Genomic DNA, 14,088 nt, shown 5'->3' with positions numbered 1-14,088 from the left:
TTTAAGTAAGTAAATACTTTTGCTCTTCTGTGTCCACATTAAATTGAGAAGTCAAGTTCTTTCTGGAAATACACCAATAGCATTTCCTCCTTCTAATTAGCTTGACATTTCTTTTTTCCTTTGGATAACCACTTGGAAAATAGAAAATGTAGCGACATGAACGCCAGTTTTTTGTTTGTTTGTTTAATCTTAAAATAAAAAGGGATTTGATAGTGTCTGAAAAAAAGTCTCACCTATCTACTTACTGTTTTATGTCAAGGAAATACCATGAGTTATCCAATTTTATTTTATTTTATTTTATTTCTTTCAGTGTTCCAAAATTCATTGTTTATGCACCACACTCAGTATTCCATGCACTATGTGCCCCAATTAACCTTAAAATCCTGTAGGTCTTTCAGTGTATGCTGTGCAAATCACCTTTTGATAGACAACTCCGCTTTCATCATGGTTTTGTTTTATCGTCTTGGCAAGTACAGTCAAGTTACACACATGCATCAGAATGGCTGAACATGTTTATAGGAGGTGCCATGAGGTGGTGGCAGAGAAACCCAAAGGCAAAGGTAGAAGCATGGGATGCTGTTGAGGTGCAAAGTGTGTCCATTACTCCTGCCCCAATCTACTTGCCACAGCAGCGTGGGGATCAGGGACCCTCCTGAGGCTAGGCGCCCAAAGCATCCCGTGCCTAGGAGGCTCATTTTGAACAGGCAATCCAAAATCTGCATGAATTTTGTCTCCTGGTTTTGTCTTTTTTTTTTTTTTTCCTGAACCAGCACTCAGTATGTATTCCTTAAATGACTATGCCTCAGCTTGGTGCGGATGGGAGATTACTGAGGACAGTTTTAGAAAGGCGTGTTAAAGAACACGTGGGCTTTAACCAAAGCCAAAGAAACTGAAATGTTTATACTATCTAGCCAAATAATTGATTGCTTAATATATTCAGCATACAGTCAACTCCAGGGAAAAGAGGACTGTTGTATTTGACCCGGGGTTCCAGGGAGGGAACTCTTTCTAAGAGACTTTCTAAGTCTGTGAAACTTGCTTAGATATACTTGGCTGAAGTTAGGAACAAACAAAAAGTGAAATCTTATTAAACTTAGACAGGGGCACCTGGGTGGCTCAGTGGGTTAAAGCCTCTTCCTTCGGCTCAGGTCATGATCCCAGCGTCCTGGGATCGAGCCCCGCACTGGGCTCTCTGCTTGGCAGGGAGCCTGCTTCCCCCTCTCTCTATGCCTGCCTCTCTGTCTACTTGTGATCTCTATCTGATAAATAAATAAAATCTTTGATAAAAAACTTTAGACATAGTTAGGAATGATGTTAATTATAAGATATACAAATTATGGAAGGTGCTAAAAATAATGAGGCATTGCTAAACAGGTACCTGAAATTAAATAAATTCTTCTGTGGTGACTGAAAATAATTTATTCCATTAACTCTTTATAAAGCTTCAGGTTTTGATGATATTCTTAATGTTAATTATTGGAAGTATACTAATCATAAGTATCTAATTCACACAAAACCGTGTAAAACCAAGTTTATAAAATGAATTAAGCAAGGTGCTGTGAATTCACTTCATTAAAGTATAGTGTAATATACCAGAACTATCTTGTCCCTTAATCATAAAAATAGGTGTTCTATAGTGACTTCTCTGTAAAAATTCTTAAATACACCTAACATTCTATGGCAAATATAAATATTAGAATTACTCTTCTATGCTTAATTACAGGAAAGCAGAAGAATTTAAATCTCTACTTAAGACATGCAATATAAGAAATTGAATTCAGGATATAGATCAAACAGCTAAGAGAAAAACCCATGATTATTTTGATAAATACCTTATTGAGAAAGGCACAAAAGAATTTTTAAAATATGAATTGTGATACATGCAGATAATCTAACTGCTTGTGTGATGGTAAAGTTTCAAAATGCAGTGTGTTCACTTTTGCTTAATATAACAATATGAGCCTGAAACTCCCAACTGGTCCCAAATGGTCTTATTGTGGCAAACCAAAGGCATGTATTTTATGACTCAGCAGTTTTTGTGTTTTTTAAAAAACAAATTATTTATTTATTTATTTATTTATTTCTACTGGTTTTTAGATCTTTTTCTTTCTTTCTCTCTCTCTTTCTTTTTTGTTATTAAGATAATGTATTATTTGTTTCAGGAGTACAGTCTGTGATTCCTCAGTCTTACACAATTCACAGCACTCACCATAGCACCTACCCTCCCCAAAGTCCAACCCCCAGATATCCCATCCTTTCCACCCCTCACCCCCGCCCAGCAACCCTCCATTTTTTTCATGAGATTAAGAGTCTCTTATGGTTTGTCTCCCTCTCTGGTTTCATCTTGTTTCATTTTCCCTCCCTTCCCCTGTGATCCTCTGTCTTGTTTCTCTAATTCCTCACATCAGGGAGATCATATGATAATTGTCTTTCTTGGATTGACTTATGTCACTTAACATAGTACCCTGTAGTTCCATCCATGTATGACTCAACAGTTTTGTTCCCAGGCATATATTCTGAATATAATCTGTGGAAATTTTTGTACGTATGTGGGAAGGTGTTAATTATGACAGTGCTGATGATCAGAAGTTGGAAAGTTTATCAGTAAATGTATATCGTGGTGATTCTTTCACCGATGCAGAACTGTGAATTAGACATAGACATAGCAACAGGGAAAGATCTTTCTGTTTTTTAAAGTCAGGTTTTTTTAAAGAATAATTCACACACATTAGATTTACCTTTTTAAGAGTACTGTTTGGTGAGTTTTCACAAGCCTCTAGTCAGGTAAATGCAACAATAATCAGAATAAATTAAGATAGGAAAGTTGCATCACTAAGATGGTGACACAGGCCATTCCTGACTTGCTCCCATTTACAAGAACAACTAACAACTATTTATGAATAAGACACCACTAAGAATTTCCTAGAACACAATGGTGAGGCCAAAGCACTACCTGTACCATGGAACCCAAGACAGACTGCATTGAAGCTAACAGAAGAAACCAAATGTGGACCACAGTGGTTTCCCAGGCCAGTGCAGCATTATCTGGAGAGATTCCCTTGAGACACTGATTCTTCCAGTGGGAAAGGTGAACCCATGAGGGACAACCAGCCCTTTCTGGAATTGTGGTTCCCTTTGTGGGAACCATTACTCTGAGCTTGCCCTGTGGGAGTTGCAGAGGTCTCCATGGGTCCCAGCCACTGGGAGTCTGACTGTGACAGAGTAAGAGGAAGGAGCTTGTAATAACCAGTGAGATCTTGGCACACTGAGTTTAGAGTGCATTGCCCAAGTAGCAATCCCAAAAGCAGCTTTACTCATCTACAGAAGTAGGTCAGAGGTGCATTTTGGTTGGGAAGCTTGGTGGGGGGCAGATTTGCCTGATTCTGATCCTCAAATAAGGATTTCCACTGGCCCTAGGGTGTGCTTGGCCCAACACCCTATCGAGGAGCTCAGTCATAGCCCATCTGCTGCGGAGAGTGTCTTCCAGTTCCATTTGAACAGAAAGTCTTGTTACATCTGGAAACCGTGAAATCCATTAGTGCTTGAGCTCAGAGGTGAGCAAGCAGAGCTGATTGCCCATAGAGTGAAGCCTGGGCTGGGCACAGAGTCTTCCTGTGCATAGCAGGGGGATTAATTCATAGCTGAGCCTGAGGGTACCTCCTGTCCCCTCCTAACTGGAGAGCTGGTTTGGGAAATTGAGAGAAGGCCAGAGTAGTCTGTCACCCTCCATCCAGGCAAGGGAGCTGAGACAGAGCCTCATCTTTGCAGGAATCTTCTGACTCTACCTGACAAAAAGGACTAGAGGCAGTTCCTAGAAGCTTTGTTCCCCAGCAGTGCTTTACCCAAGAGAAGGACAAACAGCTGGTGGTTTGTAGAGCAAAGCTTGTGGTTCTGCTCTATCAGGTACCTTGGGGTATGAGTTGAGTAAAGACAACAACAAAAAAAAGAGCTTTACAAGTTTTAGAGCTGATTGACCCATTGCACTCAAGCAGGGAATCTAATTCATAGCCTTGCTCATTGCTGGATACAGTCTTCAACCTGTCCAACCAGGAAACCAAACCAGAGCACATGGGAAGCTAGTTGGTGTATTCAAAAGTCTGACACACAGTGGCCCTTGAATAGAGAACAGAGCCTGTGACTTCCTCCATCTGCAGAGCAAAACAGGTGGCCTCGCCTGACCAGGGATTTCAGTGCACACTCAGGCCTGGATTGGGCCCACAACCAACAAGCTATACTGACCCTGGGTCTTGTCCTGCTGCCCTTCCAGGGCAGGGAAGGTAATTCATAGCTCTATCTGTTACTGAATATAGTACCCAGTCCTGACCATTTAGTAAGCCTTACCGGAGAATTAAAGAAACCATGGAACCTATCTTGCAATCCCAGTTGTGTAGGTAACTAAGTCAGCAAGCCATTCCAACTGTTGTTGGCCAGTGGTATATCCTCTCATTCCCATATTCAGAGTGTAATCAGTTGCTTCACCCAAAAATAGACCATAACAACAGGTTCTGCTGTCCAAAGATGTTACCAGTAGACACACCCAACACCCAAACTGAGCTGGCTAGTAAAAAGCACTCTCTGACAGAGCAAACCTGTAAAGTCTAGAAAAAGAGCCCCATTACTCAAGTGTACAAGTACCAACATAAAGAATCAAGATCATGAAATATAAATAAATATGTTTAAATAAGACAACACTAAAGGATACTAATAAAGCTCTAGTAACTGACTCTAAAGAAATGGAGATCTACAAACCATCAGATAAAAAATTCAGGATGAACTTCTTAAGGAAGTTTAGTGAACTATAAGAAAACACAGATAACTAAATGAAATTAGGGAAACAATATATAAACAAAACAAGAAATTTGATAAGAAAACAGCAACCTTCAAAAACAAAATCAAAACTAGATATCCTAGAGTTGAAAAATACGTTAACTGAACTAAAGAATATAACAGAACTTCAAAAGTCGATTGGCCATGCAAAAGAAGGAATCAGTGACCTGGAGAACAAGACAATGAAAATTGCCCATGCTGCGGAGCAAAAAAGAGAGAAGAATGAAAAAGGGTGAAGGAAGTAAAGAACAGGAAAAAAAATAGTTACATAAAAAACTCCCATAAGATCATAAGATTTTTGGTAAATGCTCAACAAAAACTTTTCAGGCCAGGATATAACGGGTTAACATACTAAAAATATTGAAAAATAATAATGATCAACCAAGAATGCTCTACTCAGTGGTTGTCCTTCAGAAATAAAGGAGGAATAAAGTCTTTCTCAAACCAACAAAAGGTGAAGAAGTTAATTACCACCAGACCTACATTGCAAGGAGTGCTATAAGAGTTCTTAGAATGGCAATAAAAGAACACTATTTAACATTTAAAAAAAAAGTAGTGTTAATTTCCCTGGTATGGTAAAGACATAGTGATAGTTAGAATCTGCAATATGGTAGTAGTTGTGTATAACTTATAGCTCTAGTGTTCAAGTTAAGAAAACAAAATAGCAAAAACACCCATAAATAGAAGAATCTGTTATCAGATATACAGTATAAAATTATGTAAGTTGTAATAGCAATAACTTAGTATATGATGGGAGAGGTAAAACTGTGACATACATGAATTCTACTGAAGTTATCAGTTTAAAATAGGTTGTCATTAGTTGAAGATATTTTATGTAAGCCTTACAGTAACCACGAGGACAAATCTTACAGTAATTACATGGAAGGACACAATAGAGAAATCAAAAGGGTTTTTCACCACCAAAGGACATCAAAACACACAAAAGAAGATAGCAGGATCAATAAACAAACAAAAAATAAAATGGATCTATAAAACAACCAGAAAAGAAGTAACACAATGGCAGTAGTAAACCCTTACCTATTAGCGGGTACCTTAAATGTAAACAGATTAATTTCTCCAATCAAAAGACACAGAATGTCTGAATGTATTAAACAAAATCCAACAAAATGCTGCCTACAAAAGATTCGCTCTAGCATTAAAGGCACACGTATACTGAGAGGGATGATTGGATGGAATGAGATGTTTAAAACAAATATTCCAAAATGACAACAAAAACCAGAGTTAGCTCTACTTACATCAGACAAAATAGACTATAAACTAAAAATGGGAAAAAGAAACCAAAGAGATCATTATAGAATGATGTGAAGGGGCCAATCCATGAAGATGTTAGAATAATTATAAATATTTACATGCCATCATTGGAGTACCTAAACATATGAAGACAAAACTAACAGAGCTAAAAGGAGAAATAAACAGTAATATGATAATAATTGAGCATTTTAATACCTCATTCTCAACAGTGGATAAACCATCCAGACAGAAAGTCAATCAGGAAACTGCAGATTTAAACAACACTATAGACCAAATGGACATTATAGATCCACAAAACATTCTATCCAATAACAGCAGACTACTCTCTTCTCAAATGAACATGAAACATTTCCTAGAACCATATGTTAGACCATGAAATAAGTCTTAGAAGATTCAAGAAGATGGAAATCATATCATGTATCTTTTATGATCACAGTGGCTTAAAACTGGAGATCGGTAACAACAGGAAAACTTGAAAATTCATGAGCACATAAATGTTAAGTGATACTCCCAGAACAACCAGTAGATCAGAGAAAAAATTAAGGGGAAATAAAAAAGTTTCTTTTTTTTCATTTTATTTTATTTCTTTTCACTGTTCCAAGATTCATTGTTTATGCACCACACCCAGTGCTCCATGCAATAGGTGCCCTCCTTAATACCTACCATCAGGCTCACCCAACCCTCACCCTCACTCCCCTCCAAAACCCTCAGTTTGTTTCTCAGACTCCACAGTCTCTCATGGTTTGTCTCCCCCTCCTATTTCTCTTCTCTCAGTTTCTTGAAATAAACAAAGATGGAAAAGCAACGTACCAGAACTTACAGGATTCGGCAAATACAGTTCTAAGGAGATTCAAAGTAAGAAACTCCTCCAGTAAGTAGCAAAAAAGAACCCAAATAAATAACCTGTCTGTGCCTTAAAGAACTAGGAAAAGAAGAACAAAGTGAACCCAAAGTTTGCCGAAGAAAGGAATTGTGAAGGTTAAAGCAGAAATAAATGGAAGAGAGAACAGAAAATCTACAGAAAAAAATTAACCAAACTAAGATGGTGTTCTTGGAAAAGATGAGTAGAATTGACAAATCAGCTAGACCAACCAAGGGAAAAAGTGAAAAAATCCAGATCAACAAAACTATAAATAAAAAAGGAGATATTACAGCTGATACCATAGAAATTGAAAGGACTATAAGAGGCAACTACCAAAAAAACTGAGCGACTTAGAAGAAATGGAAAAATTTCAGAAAACTGCGATGTAGCAAGATTGAATCAGGAAGAAAAAGAACATCTGAGCAGACCAGTTGTTAGTAAGGTGATTGCATCAGGAATCAAAAACTTTCCCAAAAGAAAAGCCCAGGATCAAATGGCTTTGCTGATCATGTCACCAAACATTGAAAGAATTAGCATCTGTCTTTCCCAGTCTCTTCCAAAAAGTCAGTAGAGAATGCCCTCAAACTCATTGTACAAGGCCAGCATTATGCTGATACCAAAACTGTGAAAGGACAATACTGTAAAACTATAGATAAATATCCTTGATGAGTGCAGAGGCAAAAATTGTCAATAAAGATACTACCAATCATCAGCACACTGCAAGGATCATTCACCAAGATCAAGTGGGATTTATCTCTGGGATGCAAAGTTGGTTTAATATATATATATAAATCAATCAGTGTGATACATCACGTTGATAGAATGAAAGAAAATGATATGGTCATCTCCATGGATGTATGTGGATTTATTTTCTCTCCCCACAGTTTTGCTTTTACCATATTATAGAAACAGAATCATACTGTACGGTAGTCTGTTTTGTCCAGATTTTTTTCTGTTAACAGTGTGTTTTTGAGATTCTTCTGAGATGAACATATCAACAGTTTTTGGTATTGTTAGTATTCCATTATGGGGTTAAAACCAAAATGTGTTTCTTCTTCCACCAGGTGAAGGCTATTTGGGTTACTTCCAGATCTGGACTATTTTGAATACGCTGTTATGAACATTTGCATATAGATACTTGTGTGAACGTATGTGTTCATTTCTTTGGAATAAGTATCTGGGAGTTGAATACCTGCATCCTGTGGAGAGTGTATATGGAACTTTGTGAGAAATTGCTGAAGTCATTTCCAAGGGATCACACCATTTTACATTCCCACTAGCAATGCATAAGAATCCCAGTAGCTCAAGCTTTATATCATATTTTGCTAACGTCACACTTCTTAGTTTTAGTCATTCTAGCAGATATTTACTAGTATTTTGTTATAGATTTTATTTACGTTTTCTTGATGGCTAATGTATTTTGAGTGTCACTTTCACACACTTGATGAGCTGTTTGTTTATGTCTGTGTTGAAGTGTCACAACCAATTTTTTTGTCTTTTTTTGTATTGGCGTTCTTGTCGTCTTCCATTCAGTTGTAAAAGTTCTTTTTATATTGTGGCTATCAGTCCTTCAGTAGATATGTGTTCTGCAAACATTTTTTCCCAGTCTCTGGCTTCTATTTTCATTTTCTAACAGGATCTTTGAGAATAGACATTTTCTTTATTTCCATGTGATCCAGTTTATCTAATTTTCTTCTTTTATGATTTTTGTTTTTGGTATCATATCTAAGATATAATTTGTCTTAACAAACAGTTTTCAGTGTTTACTTCTATGTCTTTTATGACTGAAACTTTTGTCTATAATCATTTTGAATTAATTTTTGGGTAGGGTTTTAGGTAAGGATCAATAGCCTTTTTCTTTATTGAATTAACTTGACACCATATATGCATGTTTGTGTGGGTGTATTTCTATTTTGTTCCATTGACAGATCTATGGTCATGCTGTCTTCCTATCTATCTAATTTCAAATGGTGTATATAAGACCTTTAAGATTTACTGATTACTATAGCTTTACAGGAAGTATTGACATCTGGTAGCAGAATTCAGCTTTGTTCTTTTCCACATTATTTTTTTGCAATTTTCTGTCCTTAGCTTTTCAATATAATTTTCAGAGTCAGCTTCCCAATTAACATAAAATATTACCAGAATTTTGGTTGACATTTTACTGAATTTTTATATCAATAAATATGAAGAGAACCATATTAAATACAAGACTTCTGATGATAAATATGGGTCAGTTTCTTCATATACTTGATTTCTGTCAACAGTGTTTTGAGTTTTCAGTGTACAGGTCTTGCTTGTATTTTGTTAAATTGACCCTGAAGTATTTCATGCTTTGAAGCATTGTGAGCATATTGTTTTTAAAATTTAAAGTCACTGATTTTATTTGCCAGCATATAAAAATGCAATTGTTTTTTGTTTCTTGATGTGTATTCTTTGACTTTGATAAATCCCTTCCTCGAGTGGCCCTTCTCTGGATTTCTTGGGATTTTCCATGTAGAGGATATGTCAAATTACTTCTCCTTTCCAATATGTTCTGTGTTAATTTTTTCCTATAAGTGATTTTTTTAATATAATAGGGAATATTGCTCTCAACTGCTTAACTCTGGAAATTAAGGCAGTCTTAACATTATGTGTGTATGTATGTGTGTGTATATACATATATACAGATATGTATATAGTGTATATATCCACACAAACATGAACCATATGTATATATAATGCATATATACATAATAGTATATATACATATATAATTGAAAATTGAAATAAAATACATATCCTTTTAAATCTGCTCAGTGTACTGTGAGGAGATTTTATCTTTATAAATCTGTTAATAAAACATATATCCTATTTAATTTATAATAATAGATTTACTGACTTCTGTCACTATAGATTAGTTTACGTATTCTAGAGTATTTGTATAAATAAAATCATAGCATATACTATTTCTTTGTTTTCTTTCACTCATCATAATTATTTTGAAACTGATCCATCCTGTTAGATGTGTTAATAATCCCTTTTTATTATTACTTAGCATTCTATCATATGGCTATACTAGTTTGAGTATTCATTTACCTGTTGAACATTTGTGCTGCTTCCAATTTTTGGCTACTACACACAGAGTTGCTATAAACATCTATATATAAATCTTTGAAATGACACATGTTTTCTTTTCTCTTAGGTCAATTTCTAGGAGTGGAATGGCTTGATCATATACTGGTGAGTGCCTAACTTTTTAAGAACCTACCATACTGTTTTCCAAAGTATTGTATCATTTAACATGCCCCATCAACCAAGGATGAGAGATTTAATCACTTCATATATATGCCAATGCCTGACATTTTGTTTTGTTTTGTTTTGTTTTTGTAGCCATCAATTGGTGGTTTGATTTACATTTCTTAATGGTTGAATATATTTTCGTGTGCTTACTTGCCATATATATCCATTTCAGTAAAATGTCTCTTCATGTCTTTTGCCTATTTTCTTTTTTTTTTTTAAAGATTTAATTTATTTATTTGACGGAGATGACAAACAGGCAGAGAGGCAGGCAGAGAGAGAGGGGGGGAAGCAGGCTCCCCACTGAGCAGAGAGCCAGACATGGGGCTCAATCCCAGGACCCCGGGATCATGACCCGAGCTGAAGGCAGAGGCTTAACCCACTGAGCCACCCAGGCGCCCCAAAGATTTTTTTTTTTTAATTTATTTGACAGAGACAGAGATCACAAGTAGGCAGGGTCAGGCAGAGAGAGAGGGGGAAGCAGGCTCCCCGCTGAGCAGAGAGCCTGATGCAGGGCTCAATCCCAGGACCCTAAGATCACAACCTGAGCTGAAGGCAGCAGCTTAATCCACTGAGCCACCCAGGCGCCCCCAAAGGTATACTGCCTATTTTCTATTTAGATCAGTTGTTCTTTACTGTTGGGTTTTGAGAGTTGTTTTTTGTTTGTTTTTAGTTGAGACAAAATTGAAATATAACACAGTTTTATTATTTTATTTCTTTTTTAAAGATTGTATTTATTTATTTGGCAGACAGAAATCACAAGTAGGCAGAGTCAGGCAGAGAGAGAGGGGGAAGCAGACTCCCTGCCAAGCAGAGAGCCCAATGCTGGGCTCGATCCCAGGGCCCTGAGATCATGACCTGAGCTGAAGGCAGAGACTTAGCCCACTGAGCCACCCAGGTGCCCTATAACATACTAGTTTTAGATGAACAGCATAATAATTCAGTACATGTATGTGTTGTGAAATAAACACCACCATATTTCTAGTTAATCTCTATCACCACTTAGTTAATTTTTTTTCATCTTCTGACAACTTTTAAGACCTCCTTTCTTAGCAACTTTCAAATATACAATATAATGTTATTAACTCAGCACCATGCTGTGCATTATATCCTTGTGACATTTATTTTATAACTGGAAGTTAGTGCTTTCTGACCACCTTTATTCATCTCCTCATCAACTCCCCCCACCAATTTTGAGTTTTCTGGAACCTCCAGTAGAAGTCTAATGAAAAAGTTAAGATTGAACATTTTTGTCTTTTTTTAATCATAGAGGTAAAGAATTCTCTTTCATTACTCATTAAAATATTTACTGTTGGCTTTTCATAGAAGATCTTTCATTAGTCTGAGGAAGTTAGCAGTTAACTGAGAATTTTTATGATCTTTTTTCAAATGCTTTTTGTATGTCTATTAAAATGATCATGTGATTTTGCAGTTTTTTGTTGTATGTAGTTATTGTTGAATCATACTGATGGATTTTCAAGTGTTACAAAATTATTTCATTACTGGATGAAGCTACCCATGTATTATTTTATATATTGTTGGACTTAGATAATACTTTGTTAATGATTTTGAGCCTATAAGTGATATTAATCTGCACTTTTCTTGTAATGTCTCTCTTATCAGGATAATACAATCTCATAAAATGTGGTAGGAAGTGTTATTAATGTTGTATTTTATAGAAAAGTTTGTATATAATTGGCATTTAGTCCTTAAAGGTTTGGTAGAATTTATTGTAAAAGCAACTGACCTTGGAGTTTGATTTTTGAGAAGTATATATATATTTAATTTTCTTGATATTCATGTATAAATTTCTTCTTGAGTGAGTTTTGGTAATTTATATCTTTCAATGAACTGTCCATCTTATGTGGTTCTCAAATGTATTATCATAAAGTACTTTATATTATTTCCTAATTATTCACTTAATGATTATAGGAGATAACAGTGCTATACTCTCTTTTTTCCTCTGACACCAGTAAGCTGTATTTTTCTTTATAAATCTTCCTAGAGTTTTACCAGTTTCATTAATCTTAAAAAATATTTTTGTCTTATTTATCTTTTTCCTTGGTTTTAACTTTTTTGGGGGGCACTTTTTTTCTTCTGCTTGCTTTGCAATTACTTTGTTCCTCTCTTTCTAGTTTATTAAATAAGAAGCCAATATCATTATTCTCAGAACTTTCTTATCTTATAATGTAAGCATTTATTTTACAAATTTGAGTCTAAGTCTTGCTTTAGCTGTGTTCCATAAATATTGGTTTAGGTTTTCATATCCATTCACTTCAAAATACCATCTAATATCCGTTGTACCAGACAAGGTTTCTTTGTACCAGAGGCTACATAGAAATGTACTGTTTACTTTGTGATTACTTGAGAATTTTCCATACATACTGTTATTTATATTCATGGTTCAGCTATGTTGTAGTCAGATAATGTGTTTTGTCTGATTTCAGTTCCTTTACATTTGTTGAGGTTTAATCTTTAAGGTTATAGTCTCTCTTGTTCAATGTTTTTTGTCCACTTGAAAATACATTTTTGATTCTCATGTTGTTGTGTTGAATGTTTCTTAAGTATCAATCTCAGAGAGATTTTACTCTCTGGTAAGATTTCTTGTTTTTAAGCATGCGTTTTTTTCTGTTTATGTAGTCGCTACAATTTTCTTTTCATTATTCTTTTCATTTTCCATCATCTTTTCAACAGCTTGTAATTGGTTGTCTTTGTTACTTAAATTTTCAATCTTCAGCTTTTATTACAGTGTTTAAATAAATTACATCTAAAGTAATTATTGGTATGTTAGAACTGCTATGTCATAGTGATATGATAGCAAATATTGATATATCTTCTTACTTTTTGTTTTTAATTTTCCCATCTGTTTCTGTTCTACTTTTCTTTTTTGTGAGTTGCTGGTATTAACTGTTTTCACTTTTCCATTTTATCTCCATATATAGCTTATTGTTTCTACTTCTTTTTATTTCTTTAATGATTGTACTAGGGTTTCCAGTATATGTCTTGAGAGTACAATTATCTACCTTCAAAGAATATTGTACTACTTCACATATTGTGTAAGAAACTAGAGTAAACTTCCATTTTCCACCATCTTCGTTTGCATTATTGCTGTTATATGTTTTACTTTTATACATATTGTAGTTCCTAAAATATATTGTTATCATTTGGTTTGAACTTTGTCTTATAAAGAGGTGAAAAATAAGGAAAATATTGTTTATGTTTTCTTATATTTTTACTACACCTGTTAATTTATTTTTTGTGTAGTTATAAAGTTGTCTATCACCATATTGTGTTTGAATAATTTTCTTAACATTTATTTTAGAGTTCTGGGTTGACTGTTGTTTCTTTCAGTATGATATATCATTATTATGGTCTTCTGGCTTGCATACTTTCTGATGAGATGTCTGCTGTTATTGTTGTCTTTGATTTTCTATATGTAATGTGTTTCTAGCTGGACAGATTTAATAATGTCTATTCATCCTTGATTTTTCAGTTTTTTAAAGATGTACCTGTATATGTTATTCCTCATTTCATCCTGCTTTGCATTCTCTGAGCTTCCCACATCTATGGTTTGTTGTTGTCTTTTGTTAATTTTGTGAAGTTCTCACCCATCATCTTTTCAGGTGTTTCTACAATTCTGTTCTCTTTCTCTCTCCTAATATTGGGACACTAAGTACACTATACATTCGAGTATTTGCTAGTGGTCTTCAGTATTTGTTGTCTTCTTTCTGTCACTCTTTCAATATTTTTATTTCACTTTGGAGAATTTCTACCAAAATGTGCTCTAATTCACGATAACTCTTAATATGTCCAGTCTGAAAAGAAGCCTATAATTTTAACTTTGATAG

General features: G+C 35.1%; 1 long non-coding RNA gene across 1 annotated transcript in view; it reads left to right on the top strand.

The window, feature by feature from the left end:
- Positions 1 to 14,088, top strand: part of LOC125100578 (uncharacterized) — a 106,893-nt gene that overhangs the window by 29,893 nt on the left and 62,912 nt on the right. Inside the window, exon 2 of the long non-coding RNA XR_007127601.1 lies at positions 10,146 to 10,183. This is a non-coding gene — a long non-coding RNA (uncharacterized LOC125100578). The remainder of the gene's footprint in view (positions 1 to 10,145; positions 10,184 to 14,088) is intronic.

Source organism: Lutra lutra, chromosome 5 (assembly GCF_902655055.1).
Source record: "Lutra lutra chromosome 5, mLutLut1.2, whole genome shotgun sequence".
In the NCBI taxonomy this organism is placed as follows: domain Eukaryota; kingdom Metazoa; phylum Chordata; class Mammalia; order Carnivora; family Mustelidae; genus Lutra; species Lutra lutra.
Note: the sequence above shows the minus strand (reverse complement) of the source record. Positions and strands in the feature narration are given on the sequence as shown.